This window comes from Psittacula echo (assembly GCF_963264785.1).
Source record: "Psittacula echo genome assembly, chromosome: 3".
NCBI classification, from domain to species: domain Eukaryota; kingdom Metazoa; phylum Chordata; class Aves; order Psittaciformes; family Psittacidae; genus Psittacula; species Psittacula echo.
This window is the reverse complement of record NC_137736.1, coordinates 102,095,673-102,115,557: the sequence shown is the minus strand read 5'-3', so window position 1 is coordinate 102,115,557 and position 19,885 is coordinate 102,095,673. Positions and strand designations below refer to the sequence as shown.

The window sequence follows — 19,885 nt, the reverse complement described above, 5'->3', positions numbered from 1 at the left end:
AAGAGATCATAGGTTTTCTTAAAGAGAATGTTGGAAATATGACTGTGTATAGAGAAGCAAAGATAATCTGCTGCATAGGGCTTAACCTTTTAAGACTCAGTTCTACATTTACATGCGCAAACATACTCTTTTCATAGGAAAATGAGGGAGTTGGTAGAACAAGGTCCCCAAAAGAGCATTTTCAAAGCCTCTTCTGGTGTGCATTTCTGTATTTTCAATCTTAGTTATCAGAACCTTGTAAGGTCATTCATTTTAAGATTCTTTCCTTTTTTGCAATACCCAACTCTAAAGTCTTTCCCAGATCAAGACTACTTGTTAGACTAGTATAATGAAGCCATATAAGTGTAATTAGCCAATACTATAAAAAGAAATGGTACTCGCATCATCATATGGACTGCCTTTGGTCCATAATCAATAACCAAACACAGACTCAATCCACATCAGTGAGGTGCTCTGAGTTATGTGCCTTTAGGAGGAAGAAAAAAGTAAAACATTAGACTCAAAGTTTTCTGAAGGCTAGGGAAATAGATGGCCACTGGAGGGGGGAAAACATGTTTGGTAGAAGTCTTATGACAGAAGAATGACCTTGTTGCCAGGTGCAAAAAAACCACAAATAGCTGTGTTATTCTAAAAAGAAAAAAAGAAGAAAAGTTGATAGCAAACAGGTAAAGCATGAGAGAACACTGTAAAAAGGAGTCTAAATGAGCTATGTTTAGAGCCTTGGGAGGGAAAGAAGCGAAGCAAAAATGCAGTACACTGAATCAGACAGAAACTCAGTGGAAAAGAAGAGTGAAATTAAGATGAAAAGAAACGGTAGTCTGTGGATGTAAATCCATAAATAAAATCCATAGATCATGGATTTTTTTTTCTCCCTCTTTCTAATGAAGACACTGTGTTGAACATTTTTCAGCTGTTGTACATGAAAACCAGCTCATGTTTGTTCAATGGGACTGTGTACATGTATAAGAGCTGCTATGTGTGTGGGCTTTAAAACAGAGGCCTGAAGCACTAATTAGCTGAATGAGAGAATTACTTTGGAGGTGGCCACCTATTCATGTAAAATGGGGTGGAAAATCAAGATGGGAAAGCTCGCATTTGGGATTGTAACCACACAGTGGTCAGTCAGCTGATCGGAGCTAGCACAGCTAGAGCTGGAGCCGGCACGCTTCAGAGACCACGAGGGTCAGAAGAGATTAGGAAAATCACAGGGGACAGTGCAGAGACATCGTGATTCCCGACATCTCCCGATCCCCGAAGCCCCAGCAGCCCTTGCGAGAGAGCGGCTGACGTGGCAGGGGGCGTTCCCGCAGTAACGGCGACCGCACCCCTGCCCCTTGCCTTGAAAGAGCCTTTGGGAGGGCAGCGGCCCACCAGGCGCAGGGAGGAACAAGCAGGTTGTGTTGTGGACTCTGTTGCTGGTGTCCCAGACTGCTGACCAATATGGTCGCCTCCAGAAGGAGAGCCTGCAGTAAGGAGACTGTAGCAACTCAGACAGAGATCCCGTCCCAAACCGTGGCTGTTCAGGTCTCTGGCTGCAGGGAGTGCCAGAGCCTGCTGCTGCCGAGGGAGGGAGGCCAGCATTCCACCTGTGTGAGGTGTGAGCAGGTAGAAGATCTGCTTAGATTGGTGGCAGAACTTAAGGAGGAGGTCGAGACGCTGAGGACCATCAGGGACTGTGAAAGGGAGATCGACTGGTGGAGTAACTCCCTGGCGTGCCAGCAGGAATGGTTCCAGGGAGATATCCCCCAAAAGGGGATGGACCCCCTGTCCTCTCAGACAGAGGGGGATGACCCAAGACAGCCCCTGCCCTGTAGCTGTCGTGCAGAGATAAGGGACCAAAAAGACAATGAGGGCTGGAAGCAAGTTCCAGTTCGGAACCGTGGGCAACCTTCCTCCCTTCCTGCCCTGATTCCCCAGGTGCCCCTCCGTAATAGGTTTGAGGCCCTGGATCTTGATGGAGAGGTAGGTGAGGATGTGGTGCAAGGCCAGCCTACAAGGTCACATAGGAAAAGGCGGTCGACTTCACGACTCAAGACTGCCTCTGACAAGAAAGAAAGAAAAGTCATTGTTGTAGGCGATTCCCTTCTGAGAGGAACAGAGGGCCCGATATGAAGAGTTGACCCTCATCATAGGGAAGTGTGTAGTCTGCCTGGAGCCTGGATCAGGGATATCACCAGGGCGCTCCCCAGCCTGGTGCACCCGACAGACTACTACCCACTGCTGGTCTTCCAGACAGGTGGGGGGGAAGCTGCTTCCCGCAGTCTGAGGGGGATGAAGAAAGACTACAGGGCCTTGGGGCGGATGGTGAAAGAGTCTGGGGCTCAAGTGATCTTCTCCTCACTTCTGCGATCTTCCGGTGATGATGTGGAATTGAATGGGAAAATTCAGTCCGTAAACAATTGGCTACGAGACTGGTGCTGCAGGCAGGGCTTTGGGTTCTTTGATAACAGCTGGTTTTATAAGGCTTCAGTCCGGATGATGGCACGTGGGAAAGGTTTAACTCACAGAGGCAAAAGGATGCTGAGGCATAAATTAGCAGGGCTCATTTGGAGAGCTTTAAACTAGATTCGAAGGGAGATGGGGTTGTAACTGGGCTTGCCCCAGTGGGGCAGCACTCTAGAATTGATGAAGACTGGGAGGCCTCCTATAATCCTAGGGTGAAATTGGTGAGCTCAGCTCCCTCCTTGAAATGCCTATACACCAATGCGTGCAGCATGGGAAATAAGCAGGAGGAGTTGGAGACCTGTGTTAAGTCAGGAGATTATGATTTGGTGGCAATTACAGAGACGTGGTGGGACAGCTCACATGACTGGAATATAGTCATGGAGGGCTATGTCCTTTTCAGGAAAGACAGGCCAGCCAGGCGGGGTGGTGGGGTTGCTCTTTATGTGCGAGAGCAGCTGCAATGTACTGAGTTCTGTCCAGGGACAGGGGATGAGCGAGTTGAGAGTCTGTGGGTGAGAATTAAGGGGCAGGCTGGCAGGGGTGATACTGTTGTGGGTGTCTGTTACAGGCCACCAGATCAGGGTGAGGAAGTTGACAAGGCCTTCTACAGGCAGCTGAGAGCGGCCTCACAGTCACAGGCCGTGGTTGTCGTGGGGGATTTTAACTTCCCTGATGTTTGCTGGAAGGACTACTCAGCAACCCAGCCACAGTCCAGGAGGTTCCTCCAGTGTATGGATGATAACTTCCTCATCCAAATGGTGGATGAGCCAACCAGGAGAGGAGCGCTGCTGGATCTCATCCTCACTAACAACGAGGGGCTGGTCGAAGCAGTAAAGGTTGAGGGCTGCCTTGGTTGCAGCGACCACGAGATGGTGGAATTCAGGATCTTGTGTGGTAGGGCCAGTACAATAGCAAGTAGAATTGCAACCCTGGACTTTAGCAGGGCAAACTTTGGCCTTTTCAAGCAATTGCTAGGGGAAATCCCATGGGCAAGGCTGCTTGAAGGTAAAGGGGTCCAAGATAGTTGGTTGACATTCAAGAATTGCTTATTCCAAGCTCAAGAGCAAAGCATCCCGACACGTAGGAAGTCAAGGAAGAGGGCCAGGAGACCTGCGTGGCTAAATAAGGAACTGCTGGGTATGCTCAAGTGGAAGAGAAGAGTTTATAGGTCATGGAAGGAGGGGCTGGCCACTCGGGAGGAATATAAGGCTGCTGCTAGAGGATGTAGGAAGGCAGCTAGGATGGCTAAGGCCTCCTTAGAATTAAATCTGGCCAGAGGGGTCAAGGACAACAGAAAGAGCTTTTTCAAATACATAGCTGATAAAACTAACACCAGAGGCAAGGTTGGCCCACTGGTGAACGGGATGAGTGCCCTGGTGACAGAAGATACAGAGATGGCAGAGTTATTGAATGCCTTCTTTGTCTCAGTCTACTCTGCCGGAGGCAGTCCTGATGAGCCCTGCACTCCTGAGACCTCAGATGAAGTCAGGTCAAGGGAGCAGTTTGCCTTAGTCGACGAGGAATGGGTTAGGGACCAGTTGAGCAATCTGGACATCCATAAATCCATGGGTCCAGATGGGATGCACCCGTGGGTGCTGAGGGAACTGGCGGAAGTCATTGCTAGACCACTCTCCATCATCTTTACCAAGTCTTGGGAAACGGGAGAGGTGCCTGAGGACTGGAGGAAAGCAAATGTCACTCCAGTCTTCAAAAAGGGCAAGAAGGAGGACCCGGGTAACTATAGACCTCCTTCCCCTCTACTCTGCCCTGGTGAGACCGCATCTGGAATATTGTGTCCAGTTCTGGGCCCCTCAGTTCAAGAAGGACAGGGACCTGCTGGAGAGAGTCCAGCGCAGGGCGACAAAGATGATTAAGGGAGTGGAGCATCTCCCTTATGAGGAAAGGCTGAGGGAGCTAGGTCTCTATAGTTTGGAGAAGAGGAGACTGCGGGGGGACCTTATTAGTGTATATAAATATATAAAAGGGGAGTGTCATGAGGATGGAGCCAGGCTCTTCTCAGTGGCAAACAATGATAGGACAAGGGGTAATGGGTATAAACTGGAACACAAGAGGTTCCACTTAAACTTGAGAAGAAACTTCTTCTCAGTGAGGGTGACAGAACACTGGAACAGGCTGCCCAGGGGGGTTGTGGAGTCTCCTTCTCTGGAGACATTCAAAACCCGCCTGGACACATTCCTGTGTAACCTTATCTAGGTGTTCCTGCTCTGGCAGGGGGATTGGACTAGATGATCTTTCGAGGTCCCTTCCAATCTCTAACATACTGTGATACTGTGATACTGTGATACATCCCTAGGGAAACAATGCCCGCCTGGCCATAGCATATTGCTGACCTCAAGTAGCTGTGTTGCATTCTGAGAAGGTATGTTCAGTCAATGGGTGACACCCGTTTTCTCCCTTCCCATGCACTCAAACATGTATGCGTGGCTTGGCACTGGGTAAGTTTTAGAGCAGGACTGAGGGAAGCCTGAGCTACCCCACGCAGAGGGAGCAGCTGTCCTCACAGTCCTCCCCACCAGCTTATGGGAGATGTTTACAACCAGCAGTTGTGAGCTGAGCAGCTCCTGAGCAAGTCCTCTTCTGCTTTCTTTATTCTGAGGTACAAATAAAATAGTGTAGCGTGTGCAGGCATACAGAGAAATATGGGTTTGAAATTAATCATAAGTTAAGGAACCCAGCTGAGAATATACTGGAGGTATGGATGAGGGTAACAGTTGCGTACAAGACTAAGCAGAAGGTCTGTGCACTATGCCTGGTCTCAGCTGTGGTCAGGAAAGGAAACATAACCTGGGCATATGTCTTTTCAGAGGACTCTATGGCTGTGTTCACACTGTTCTGTCGGGTCTCTTCCAGGACACTTCTGTGTCATCTGCCACCTCCACGCTGAATGCTGTGCAGAGCCCACTAAGGGATGCCCACATGCCCAGACTGCTTCGTTATTCCTGTCCAGTGTGAACTGGGGTTTGAAATCCATAACTGTTTTCTCACCTGTCTGTGGTGTCAGTGGGGAAAACGAGACGGCCTTCCATAAGACCTCCCTGGTTACTGTAGTCTTAGATTTATTTTCTCTTTTACTTGCATATTATGCAGAAAAAAAGGAAGCACACATATGAATACACACACTTTTCCTGCTTTTAAATTGCAACTGTGACCATTGCTTCTGAGCTGAGAAAGAGACGAAACTGGCAGTAAAATTTTGCATTAGTAGAAGTGAGATTTTGGGCTAACATAGGTCTGAAAAAAGCTTACAGGGAGGAATGCATTGTGGTCTGACAGCATCTGCCACATCTTGGCTCCAGGGTCAGGGTACCAGGATGTAGAGGAGAGAGCTGCAAGGGCAGAAAACTCAAAGATACAAACCTATATCTCCAAACTCGCTGACTGCTCAGAGTATTCCTCTGTCACTTAGCATGTCATTATCCTTGTATTTTCTAACACTAACTAATATTTGCTTCAAGCCCGCCAGAACTGAAGGCTGTCTTAACATGTTATTAACCACAATCTTCTCTAAAAAATTAACAGAAACACAGCTTCAAGCAACATGGTATTACAATGATTGACTTGTACATGGGGTCCATTAACTCAAAAGCTGCTTGGTTTTCTCATAACTTATCAAAACCTTTCCTCTAAAGGTAACTTGGCCATAAGGCTAATGCACACATTTTGGAATTCACACCATCGGAATTCACACCATCAGAATTCACCCAAATATAGAAGTGTGTATTAAATAATTTCAGCCTTAACTTGCAGAAATATTTAAAGGGCAAACCCTAAGACTGCAACTTTAATTACATCATGAGCTCAACCCCTGACCCTCGTATTTTAAGATTTCCTACTAATTAAAACCAAAGACATAGAGAATGCCAAAGCAATAAGGTCAAGTTATTTCCTGATTTGCAGTATAATGAAGTACTTACCTTTTGAAGTTCCGAGTGCTCTCAGGCCTCTCAGAACATTTCAGCATTTAACTGTTGACCCAGAGTAATTGCTCTGAAGTCACCCGACTTATGATGAATTTTACTTTCAAACTACTGAAATTATTCTCTTTAAAGAAGCCAAAACAAATAACTAGCACACATTGACATCAGCCACATAATCTAAAGCTTTGACAGATCACTCAGAGAGAACATAAGAATCTTCCTTAAATCCTGAGAGGATGGGAAGCTATTATGTCTTCCAGTCACTTATTGTGAATTCTCAGTGCTTAGCAGTGGTGTAACTATATTATACACTTTAGAGTTAACATGTCGAGTGTGAGGCTGCTTAAACTTAGAAAGGTTAAATGATTTTTGCTTTCTTACATTTTGTTAAAAATTTTCTACTTCAACGTTATTTTCAGGGTGGGGCAAAGCAGCTTGGTGATTGTGTATGCATAGCTGTGTGGGAATGAGTAGGCAAAAAAGAAAATAGAAAAGAAGAAAGCACAGCTCAAATTCTGTACACTTCAGTGCTCAAGGACATGAGATTTTCTGTTGCATTTCTTTTTCCTGTACTTAACTGTAAGTGGGAATGAGTCAGCCCTACTTAGATATCTAACAATTTTTTAGATACCAAGTGGAACAGCCCACTTCAGTTGTCTTTAAGTTCCCTTTATGGTCTGTGTGAAGAGACGACCCTTTGCTTTGACAGATAAAGAAATCTAGGCCAAATTAATGCCTATTTTCTGTTCGCATGACATCAGAGTAGAGAGACCGATTGCTGATGATCTCTTAGATATCCAGGAAATAAAAAAAGATGTTTGGAAAAGGAAGAATGTAAACCCTGAGTGTGTCCTTTTCTCCATCTACATTTCCCACAATGGCTGTCATTAATGTAATATCATAGCAGAGAGAAAACTGCAGTGCGCATTTACCCACTTCTTAAGTGCAAGAGCTCAGAATCTACGTAAAGCAACCTATTTCTTTGGGCAAATGGATAGCCTGTCTGGTTCTTGTCTTTCTGTATTTACAATTATTTTTCCTTTTGTTTTCATGAGAGTATATCCTGCAATGGCTGCAAGCAATTAGGTGAATAAATTTCTGAGTCACTTCAATCATGACAGCATGATTGCAGGAAAAACCTATAGCAAAAAAAAAAAAAAGAGGCTATAAGACACATAAAAAGATGAATGCATATGTCATCTCATGCAGCACCAAATTATATAAGAAAATTAATATTATAAAGGTGTGTGATCAAGCTCATCAGTTTCTTCAGCACTACTGCTCTATAGCTGTCATCAGCCAAACAGCTTGAAACTGTTGAAGTCTACACTGCAGTACAGCCCACAGCATAAAAATTCTCCCTATGCATATACAGTTTTCTGATTTACATTTCTGTTCGTTGAGTTCTTCTTTTCTTTGGTTTCATATTATGTCAGCTGAAATACATCCTGATTATAATGATGGAAGTAATTCCACCAGGAAAGATTCAAAAAATCCTTCTACCCCAACTTCTTTCACAAAGTAAGAAGCTATCAGATAACTTGAATGATTTGAAAATATAACTTCAAAATAACTTGAATTCAATTGTCACACCACTGAAGGAGTCTGTACAGAGTCCATCCTGAAAGCCATGCTGAAACTGTCTTCACCAGACTGCACAAACTGCACGCCTCCAGTGGCGGCCCCGTATTTTGGCCCAAAGGCCTTTTCCCTGTCCTACGGCTCTTGGTGTGCGTTGCACAGCTGGCATGTTGTTTGATCATTGAATGTGTAAGGCAGGAAAGTGGATGGAAGTTGGCAAGCTAAGCTCAGAGGCAGCATCATTTCAGAGCAGTGCGTCTGGTACTAGTCATGCAACACCCATCTTGTATGTTGTCATTTTCTGTTTTCTATGGGTATCTTCCCTGGCCTCCCTGGAAAGGGTTCAACTTGTTTATTGCCCTTGGACTCATTACATTTCCTGAAGATAAGTACCACACTCTTAAAGTGCTACCTTCCTTTTATAATATCCTGCCTCCACGTCTATTCTTTTTGTAGGAAACAGATATATCCACACAACCTCACCCACTGTAAGTTTACTGACAACAGTATGAGAAATAAATGTAAATGTATGAATGCGCCGTTAAATTTTTTTAGAAATATTGTAACTTCTTAAGAATGCATTCTTTGAATGTAATTAAACTGTCTAAGTCCAGCAGATAAGATTTCATTACAAATTGTGTCCTTTAATATTTTCACACCCATGGTTCAACTCAATGCTGTCCAGGTGTTTGATACTCATCTTCCAGATTTCTTTTCTCTGGAGCCTAACCACAGATAACAGAGATGACAAAAAAGGAGTAGTACATATCTGAGGTTATGTGATGCTTCCCTTCTGGGGTCTTAAATGAAACAATGACTCGTGAACGAAATGTGACAAAAAAATTAAAATATTAGTTCTGACATAAAATATATTAGGACCTCCAATTAAAATTCTAAATGCTAGACATATAAGCCCATAAAACCTCCCTCTCATGCCAAATTATAGGATGTGGTTCACAGCAAAATGAAAGGACTGACTAGCCAAAATGAAACCTTAACCATAACTTGAGACTTTGTGGTGGGAAGGTTTTGGGCTGCAGATTTGAGATGGAAGTATCTTCTGTAAAATTCCAAATTATGTTATCATAATAATGTAATCATAAGGGTTGGAAAGGACCTCTGGAGTTCATCTAGTCCAACCAAGGCAGGGCCACCCACAGCAGGTTACACAGGAATGTATAACCCTGCCTCATTTAAGGAGGCTTCAGTGCTTGCCTTTTTCTGTATATGGGAATATTTCAAAGTTAAATTTACAAGACTGAGTTATTTTCATTTTATTTTTCCCAAATAAAAGCTGAATTTTCAAAACCTTGGAGTTTTTATCTTTTTCTTTTTTTATTAATCAGTTACACTTAAACTACCCTAAGATGTGTGCTTATGGTTTTCTAATGCTTTTTCATGCTCATTATATTGAATCAAATTGTGTATCACAATAGTCACAGCATGGACTGATGACTTCCAGTCTCTGTGCCATCCACACTGCACAAAAGGCATTAATATTACATATTAAGAAAAACAATTACAATAGTAATTCACTGAAACCAACATCACTTTTCAAAACAATGACTTGCATAACCTCATGATACAAACAACATGCTTAACACATCTGCAGAACATTTGAGCCAAAAAGCATAAGAGAGTTCAGCTACAGAAGCTCTGGATGGCAAGAAGGAACTTGCCAGAAGGTCTTGTTTGCCTCTTGAACGCAAAGTATGGTAATTACACCTAGATCAATGCCTACAGATATTTGACCAATCTGTTCTTAAAGCCCTGCAGTGCTGGGTGGATATGTTTAATCATTTTCAGACAATGTTTTTGATACTTAATTTGTTTTACCTTTGTGCACTTAAGGTTATAATGTCTTGTTCAAAAAATGTGGATAAAGAGAAAACAGTATTTCTTACTATAGTTTCAGTTTTTTCTTTTAAACAATCATTCCTTCAGGCTTTCCTTGTGGGGAATATTTTGTAATTCTCTGAAGCTTCTTATTTCTTTCTGCACATTCCTTACCATTTCTGAATATAACAGAGGCCAAATTCATAGATATTTTATCATCTGTGCTCATTCTGAGGTGACCAAATATGACACTGACTTGCACAATAATATGATATTGTCCAGTCTTTTTCTGTTAGTCTTGCTTTAATCCCCCCTGCAGAACTGTTATCTTCATTGTTTCGAGTTCCAATGTATATTTGGTTGAGTATTTCTGCTCTGCTTATAACCCTACACTTTTTCTTACTGAACTGTTTTACAGAAATAATTTCTCTTGTTTGCCCAAACCATCCTGAATTCCAATTGTGTCCTGCAATAGCCTTGCAATCCCCCCAGTTTTTTGTTGTCTACAGATCTAACACACCCTCTATTTCATCTTAAATGTCATGAATGAATATACTGATTGGGATAGACCCCTGCAGAAGTGATCATTTCATCCCTCTGATTCATTCTTCCTGTTTCACTAAGTACTGATGGCAGCTACTGTGAGTGTGGTGTTCTTAGACTGTATTTTGAGTGACAGTTCATGAAATCCTACAAAACTCAAACTATACAGCATCTACCTCCTTTGCCTAACATGACAGAGCTTGCTATATGGTGATGAATGTAAATTATATTGTTATTAAAAGATTTGTTCTGGAAAAATCGTGGTAGGCTGCTATTCACGTCTATGTTTTCTTCTAGGTAGGTACAAGCAAAATATTTGTTTATTTTCGTCAGGATTCTCCCTGGTGTGAAAAAGTATAAACTTCTTTTACTTGAAAAAGGAGAACAGAGAATTGAAAGAAAATTATGTAAAATTAATTGATATCAGTTTCCAGATAGAACCAATGTAAAAGATATTTGATTAGATAGATTTGGGGCATACATTTGTTGGGAGTCACTGATTACAAAAGGCTTCTGTGCTTTATTCTCTTTTTTTTTTTTTCTCTTCTCTGTACCTCTGGGAGGTGATCCAACATACAGCCTGTACTGGTCATTTTCAATTAATGTTTTCCTGTGAGCATTATTAGTGGATGGATATGTCCTTCCTTCAGACAGTGTCAATAGCTTGAGCAAGGGTGGGGAATTATGTCAAAGTAAACACTCAGTAAAAGACTGACAGGATATTCTGAATTTGTTTCCAGCTCTGAAACTCATACCTGCTCTCTCACCACATATCTTTTTGAAACTAAGTAAAGGAGTTTTTCAAGTAAAAACTGGGTATTGCTTGAGTGCTCATAATGAAAAGTGACAAGCAAATAGTGTTTTTTTCACTCAGAGACAATGAAAGAAGAAAATGAAAATGGTTTGGAAAGATATAAGAGCAAAGAAAGAAAAAAGATCTTATTGTGCAAATTATTAAAGGATAACTCAAATTATTCATGTTGCATCAGAATAAAGCTGTTATACGCCTTTCTCAAAGTCTGTATGATGAGCAAAACCATTACTGAAACTTTCTGAATGTTCAAAGTAGACCTAGTGGAGTCCTTCACAACTGAATGTTTTAAATGGATGCGTAGATACATACAGAATAATTTATAAAGAAAAAAAATCATTTTAGTGAAGTTTATGTTTGACCTTCCATTTCCTGAGAACCATGTATCTGGTCTGATTAGAAAAATGTGGAAAACATCTTGCCTTTCCCTATTTTTTGCCTTCTCCCAAAATGGCTTCAATCGTTAGCTGGGGAGCCAGAAGGAAATTGGCTTGCTTCTCCAGTGAGATCTTGAGCAAAATGTAAGAAAAAAAGAGTTCTTAAAATCTGAGCAGGATCTAGAAACAAGAAAAAAAAGCATCTCACCAGCTAAGGAATGAGAAAGATGGTTTTTGAAAAGGAGCTTTTGCAGAAAGAAGATTAACAGATTGATGGCCTCTCTAGGTACTAGCAAACTGATTAGCAGATACAAGCATCTCAGAAGGAAGTGTAGGAATTAGCTAAACTCCTTTACAGCTGATTGCAATTATTCAGCATTGCAAATTAATTTGAGATATCTTTATAGCTGGGAAATAAATTTCATGTCTGAGAAAATTAAAAGGGTTATACTCTGAAAGAACAAAGTGGGATCCAGGCAATTTTGAAAAACAAAGAAAAAATGGTTTATATCTTTTCAAAATATGAGAAAGGAATACAAAAGAGTATGGTAGGGACATAAAAACCTCATAAATCTGCAAAGGATGTAGAGAAATGCCATAGCAAGCTCTTTCATAAGTATATTATTCCTGGCATGATATTCAGTGGTTTGTTATTTAGCAGCAGTTCTAGTTTTTGAACCATACTGTAAGTTTTCCATATTTTGCAGATGCAAAACAGAACATGTTTCTGAAGTAGACAGAGGAGATCGAGGCTCACACAACTACACTACGATACGCTGGGATTTGAAGTTCCTTTGAGAGGCAAGGGACTGACAATTTTATTCTATTACAGGTTAATGATATTCTCATCTGTGTTCAGTTCCTTGCACTATAGACACTTTGAGATCCTCCCTGCATGCATGAATCAATTGAAAAACCCTACTTCATATGAGGTTTTGGAAAGATGCAGTGGTAAACAACAGAAGATTGCTAGAAGCAGAAAAAAATCCTTTTCAATTACCGCTGCAAAGGAGATATGGGAGAGGCGTGCATTGTTATAAACTGTCCTATACAGGGAGAGACCAGAAGCAGAATGGTTAAAGAGTATTTAAGGGTAGATGGCTAGAAAGAAGCCTTTGAAACTGGTGCCAAGGGGACTGGATTGGTTCAAATCCTTTAATAATATGAGTTCTTGTTTCAGGTGAGTCTTATTTTAGCGTTGTATTCCTCTTGAGCTTACTGACATATTGCAGATCTTGATCTGTACATGTCTTATACACACATTGCCTCCTAGTAATGAATGGGTAAAGAGGCATTCCTAATGCTCAGGATATGGAAAGTTTCTTTCTTTGAGCTTATATATGTATATATTTATTCAATTCAGTGCATGGTAGTGACAAAGGCTTAATAAGCAGAGGTTTAAATGAGCAGGGAAGAGACGTTTCAACTTGCAGTTGATGACATAAATCTAGTTGGTAGCAAATAAAATGGTGGCAGACCTTTTTGCATTTGCTGCAAATAGCCAACTGCATGTCGGCAGTACATAATGAGGAACTTAAGGCTTTGAACGCAGATATGTCAGTTTTCCTTTTTTTCTGTGTTCTGGTTTTGTCTGGGATAGAGTTAATTTTCTTCCTAATAGCTGATGAAGTGCTGCATTTTTGCTTTAGTCTCAGAACAGGGCTGATAACACACCGATATTTTTAGTTGTTGTTAAGTAATGATTACCCTGATCAGGGCTTTTCAGTCCCATGCTCTGCCAGTGAGGAGGGGCACAAGAAGCCGGGAGGCAGCAGAGACAGTGGCATGTTTCTGTTTTTTAAATTTTCATAGTGTTTTCCCACAGCTGAAAGTTTTGAAAGCCATTCATTTTAAAGAAGACCTGGTATGACTGCATGTTTGACACTCAAAGACTAATGTTCACATTGAAAAAGTCTTTAGAATTCTACTTCTCTTTGCATACATCTTAAAAGGTATCTCCACAGGAAAGTTCCAGCTAACCATTTCACAGTGGCTCAGACAAGGAAGAACTCTAGAATGGCTCTTTGAAAACATTTTTCATTGGACCACTTTGCAGCATTAGATTGTTTGAAAGTTTGTGTCCATCAGGAATTGCTGTGCCTTTGAAAGAGTTTCTCTCAACAATAGGGCTCTGTTGGTCCTGTTCCTAAAACCTTTCCTGGCTTTCTGCATTGGACACTGTCAGAGGGAGGATATGTTGTAGGTGAAACTACAGGATGGGATTTATCTCCAGATTAAATGCCTAATTATAGGCTTTATATGTGAATTAGGTTTTTAAGCTCCTCATACACACAGTGGAAAACTAGAGCTCATCTCAACTGCCCCCATGTAGCTGTCAAGTGTACTTCAGATATCTTCAGGTGTCCTGTGTGACGTCCAGTCACCACTCCACACAGGCACAGTTCTCGCACAGGTACTGTCATAACTGCCAGGACCACACAGGTCTCACAGATATACTAGAATGCCTCACATCTCACTTATCCACTACATATGAGCCTCCCAGCTGCGCTCCTGGTTGATGTAGTCAGTAGAGTCCAGATAAATATTTTTTTTGCCTATGGTAGACACTTGCATTTGGTCAGCAGATTTTCTAGCTCTTCACTGACTGTATTGGAAGCTCAGATATCTGGCTTATATATGAGCACTAATGAAGTGATTCAGGTATCTACACATAGGCATCCAGTATGATTTAGGATACCCTAAAGAATCAGAGACATGACACAAGACCTACTGGAGGCTGTCACCCCTTTGCAGCACAGGTGAAGGACAGGCAGGCTGCCCTGATGTAGAAGACATCTCTGCATAGTCCTCTGGGTCTACCGCTACACTGCATTCAGCTTCAGGCATCTGAACTGGGAGCTGACTCCCACGCCTTACATACATATATCTGTACACATATATATACAGAACAGATCTCAATCTGTTTTGTCAAGGGTAAAATCATTAAGTGTCCCTTGAGAGGCTGCTCTAGGCAGACAAGTTACTGATTTCTTTATATTGCTCCTTTAATGTTTATAAATTTGTTAACTTTGTAAGTTAAATTGCATATCCAAACATAAGGATAATTTGCTATGGGCATTTGCTAGACCGTAGAAGACAAGACTACCTTGATCAAAAAAAGGTTCTATTTGTTGATCCTCTTAGTCTCCTTAATTTATACAACCAGTCTCAGAGATGATTCTGAACCTATTTTCAAGCACTGAAAGGCTGTTAAAATCTTTAGTTGAAACTATCTTTGCAGTTGTTGAGTTGTCAGGAGGTGAAAGCAGGTAGGTTTTGCAAACAGGATTCCAGGCATGGAAGCTTATGAAAATTACAGTACAGGACCACTAACTATAGAAGGCAGAGATTTTGGACCTTTTCTTTTTTTCTTTGTATGCTGTCCCTATTCTGATTGTAAACTTGGGTGAGTGCTGTAAAGTGGAGAAGAAAAGAAGTCAGTGCTGAAAATGTGACTTCTAGAGGAGAAATCTGACTTTTCCACAGACCTCATTTTTGCATTAACCTTCTAGAGATTTTGATTTATTTTAGATTTTTCTAATGTTTGTTTCTGATCTGCATTCATCTCCTTATGGTAGAAAGTACTTTCATTTCCAGCATGAGCTGAAAACATGAAGTGTGAAAAAGGCAGCAAATAATGACAGAAAAGCACTTAATGTTTCTGAATGCTTAGGGTTAGAAGGTACTTAAGGTTTAGGTAGATGTTACTTAAAGTTTAGGTAGAAGTTTGGTTCACCAACTGTCTTTGAATTAAATTTGTAGTTGCCATAATTAATACTTTTGAACTTCCGCAAACTACTAAAATGGAGGATTAGATTCACTGCTAGTGACAATGTGACTGGTGACAGTCATGATCAATAAGAGCACCTGTCAGAAATCTATCTTTAAGGATCCTGTTAGACAGATTTATTTTTTTTATGTTTCCAATAGCAAATTCCAATGAAAATTTTGTACAGGTCAAGAAACTATCACGTTTCCCCATATTTTGGCATGCTTGTTTTGTCACTGCTTCAACTTTAGAATATTGTGATTTAGTATTTGTTACAAGGTGAGGAGTGCATATTGTAGAACACATTGTCTACCTCGATATTGAAATTGCTAGCAGCTTTATTGGATGGCACCAGAATACCAGCTTCTGTTACTCTATGATTCTGGAGTCTTTCTTTAGTAATTGTCATAGGTTTTTCTAAACAGCCACCCACCTTACCTCCTATGCATATAAACACAGACAGTTTGGGTTTATTGCCAAGACATAACGACACTTACAGGCAGCTTTATTTGAACTTAAAAACAATCAGTATACCTCTAAAAAATCTAAGAACAATACTTTCGTAAATCCGTATCTCCATCACATATGCAATTAGTAATCTCCACCTTTAAGGTACACCTCTCCTTAAAAGCTACACGTTGTTTTCATGTGCCCATATGGTTATATGATGACTGAATATATGGATAGACTACTATATCTATTTCATCAGTAAAGTGAAATATCCCCTACACAGCTTCTCCCATTCATCTCTGCCTATTAGTATGTTAAAACCCGTCAGAAATTTCTAGTTAATCAGATGCCACTGAGGAAAAAAAAAAAAAAAAATACTCAGTTATCCACTCAGACAGCCAAGAGTGCCCTCACATTCTACTTCAACACTGTGTACTTCCAAGCCCAACAAAATAGCTTTGCATTGCCTCCTCCATACATATTACCAGCTAGACTGTCATTAATCAGAACATTGCAGAAAGGCACTCAGTTCATGAACTTGTGTGAGAGACATTTTCAAAACAAAAATGATGCTTTAATCTCAACAGATGAAGAGCATTACAAAAGTGATTGTGACTGATTTTCCAAAGTTATTGGAGAGAGTTTTAGATAAGAAAAACTACAAGGCATCATGCAGTGCTCATAAAATCTTTCCCTTTCTTTCTGCTGTGGCTTCACCAATATAAATCCCAGTTTGGTAACTAGGTGAAAATCTGAAAAACATCTTAAAACAAAAGGTCCAACATCTTTGTAGTGTGACTCCATTGCAGATATGCAGGGTCTACAACTTGTATATGTTCCCTGGTCTCCTCCATGATGACTCATGCTGTTACCAGGAGGAGGTACAACCAAGACAGAGCAAATGTCCCATGTACACTACTGGGTTCTGGGCCAATGCAGGGCTGGGAAAATGGTGTCATCCCATGAAACATGGATGGAAAATAGTCGACGAAGCTGACTAAATGCTCTGCTGCACAACAAGAGCCTGAATGAGACTGAAGCTGCGCTACGAGCACAGCTCCAAAGATCACTGGCTTCATCTCAGGACCCTGAGAGTCCTCAAAGGGCATTTGCAAGAAGTCCAAAGATACTAAGAGACATGAAAGTAACAGAGTGGGTGATGAAGCCACATGTGGGGAATCTCCTAGGAGATAGGAGCTCTGTTAGACTTGATAGAGCTGTATCAGTAGAGCAGAACCTATGCTGCCAGGATTTCAGGAATGGAAAATGACTCTTCAGGCTCTGTGCCACTTTCATGCCATCTCCTGACTTTTCACCTTTAGACTTTTTATCTATTTCTGGGAATGCTGCCAGACTGAAGACACTTTGCCTGCAAAGCTCTCTAGCTTCGCTGTCTGTATCCTTTCCACAGATAGCTTAGGTGTGTGCCTGAACATCCACATAGAGGCCTGCACCAGTGGCCTATAAACTATACTGTGCAACATCCTTAACACATCTCATACAGGACCATTCCCTCCTCCTGGGTGTTCTCTTATTCTCATTCTTCCCAAAACTACATGGCAATACTGCTAAAAAAATCAGATGTTGAGATACATTTTGGTAAAACATCAATCATTGTTTATACTGATGAGAACTGCATGTGGTAGATTCAAGTGAAAGACAACTTGTATTGTCAACACCTCCTCTTCTACCTTCCCACACTCCAAATAATTATCAATCAGCTAAATGAATCAAGATTTATAAAATATAAGTTCAGTCTGTGACAGCAAAATAACACCCCTGCTCTCTCCACCTCCAAAAAAGTCCCAAGATAGCAAGCTTTCCTAGTGATCCACCTCGATAACTCTCCTGTCCAAGGTTCTCAGTGGCTGCTAACACACTGAGCAGCACATAAACGCCAGAGCAAGCTCTGAGGCATTGGTCTGCCTATCATCCAGGTCAGGGGACTGAAGAGACCTCTCCATAGCTTTCTGCTAGCTCTTTCAACACCCAGATGTGGGATGATGACTGGTGCCTCTCTGGGTGAAGATGCTGCCACTAAACACGCTTAGGCTTTAGAACTCCAAAATGTCCTGGATCCTCTTGCTCACATAGGGTTAAAATGTCCCTGGCAAGCATTGTGCATGTGGCATACAGCAGCATTAGGATATGTCTGGTTAGGTTTGATTTCTGGATTCACATCTGGTTTGCAAGGTACCAGACTCCATTTCTTTAAACTTAAAAACATATAATCAGAGCTTGATGCCCTTACTCCCTACAAAAAAAATCCATCTCTTTAATTTCAGTCCTTTCCCCCAGAGATAAAGACTAGAACATACCATACCTTTTACTTAGATGCTCAGGAATATCTCAGCTGTAAAGCCGACCATGACCAGAGAGACTACTAGAGGCCCTTAAATCATACAATCATATCTCAAATTCAAAGGGACCCATGAGGATAATCAAGTCCATCTCTCTGCTCCTTGCAGGATGACCTAGAAGTAAATTGTATGATTAAGAGCATTGTCCAGATGCTCTTTGAACTCTGACAGTCTTGGTGCTGTGACCACTTCCCTGGACAGCCTGAAATTCTCCTGATGCAGCTTCATTCCATTTTCTCATGTCCCATTGCTGGTCAGCAGAGAGAAAGGAGACCAGCATCTCCTCCTCTGCTGCCTCTATTGAGGAAGTTGTAGACTGTTGATGAAGAAGGGCTGCTCACAGTCTGTAGAGAAAATTGCAATCCATCCTGAGGAAGTCCTAGAACCTGGCAGTGAAATCAGAAACTTGAATGCTCAGCTCTGACTGCAACACAAACCTAAGCAGGTTTGCAGATAGCACGGGAACTATGGGAAGAATTGGGATGGTGGAAGAGGATTTTCAAAGCCAGTATACAATGGCAGGGGGGTTGGAACTAGATGATCTTAAGGTCCTTTCCAACCCTAACTATTCTGATTCTATGATCTTACTCTGGGTTAGGTGAGCATTTCCAGGTTCACTGTAACCAGGTGGCATTAACAATCCCTGCTATGATCATCCCAGTCTTAATTAACTTTTAGCCTATAAAAAGGCATGAAGGTGTTGAGATGCTAATATATCAGTAATATCAGTAATATCAGTACCTTCTACCACTTCCTAATCACGTCAGACTTCTATACCCTGTCTCTGGTATCCATTTGCAGTATGCAGTCTCACCTCTGTGCCTGGCAAACTCTTGGAGCAGATTCTCCTGGAAGGCATGCTAAGGCACATGAAAAACAAGGAGGTGGTTGGTGATAGCCAGCATGGCTTCACTAAGGAGAAATCCTGCCTGACCAATTTGGCGGCCTTCTATGATGGGGCTACGAAACTGAGGGACAGGGGCAGAGCAGTTGACGTCATCTATCTGGGCTTGTGCAAAGCGTTTGACACTGTCCCACATGACATCCTTGTCTCTAAATTGGAGAGACATCAATTTGATGGGTGGACCACTCGGTGGATAAAGAACTGGCTGGATGGCCGCACGCAAAGAGTTGTGGTCAATGGCTCGATGTCCAGCTGGAGACCGGTAACGAGTGGTGTCCCTCAGGGATCGGTGTTGGGACCGGTCTTGTTCAACATCTTTGTGGGTGACATGGACAGTGGGATTGAGTGCACCCTCAGCAAGTTTGCCAATGACACCAAGCTGTGTGGTTCGGTTGATACGCTGGAGGGAAGGGATGCCATCCAGAGGGACCTTGACACGCTTGTGAAGTGGGCTGATGCCAACCTTATGAAGTTTAACCATGACAAATGCAAGGTCCTACACCTGGGTCGGAACAATCCGAGGCACAGCTATAGGTTGGGCAGAGAAGAGATTGAGAGCAGCCCTGTGGAGAAGGACTTGGGGGTGTTGGTCAATGAGAAAATGAACATGAGCCGGCAGTGTGCGCTCGCAGCCCAGAAAGCCAACCGTATCCTGGGCTGCATCAAAAGGACTGTGACCAGCAGGTCGAAGAAGGTGATCCTGCCCCTCTACTCTGCTCTCGTGAGACCTCACTTGGAGTATTGTGTGCAGTTCTGGTGTCCTCAATACAAAAACGACATGGAACTGTTGGAACAAGTCCAGAGGAGGGCCACGAGGATGATCAGGGGACTGGAGCACCTCCTGTATGGAGACAGGCTGAGAAAGTTGGGG

General features: G+C 42.0%; 1 protein-coding gene across 1 annotated transcript in view; it reads right to left on the bottom strand.

Moving 5' to 3' along the window:
• TRPC4 (transient receptor potential cation channel subfamily C member 4) overlaps positions 1-19,885 on the bottom strand; it is a gene marked incomplete at both ends in the record, with an annotated part of 89,418 nt that overhangs the window by 63,131 nt on the left and 6,402 nt on the right. The gene's annotated exons all lie outside the window — the stretch shown is intronic.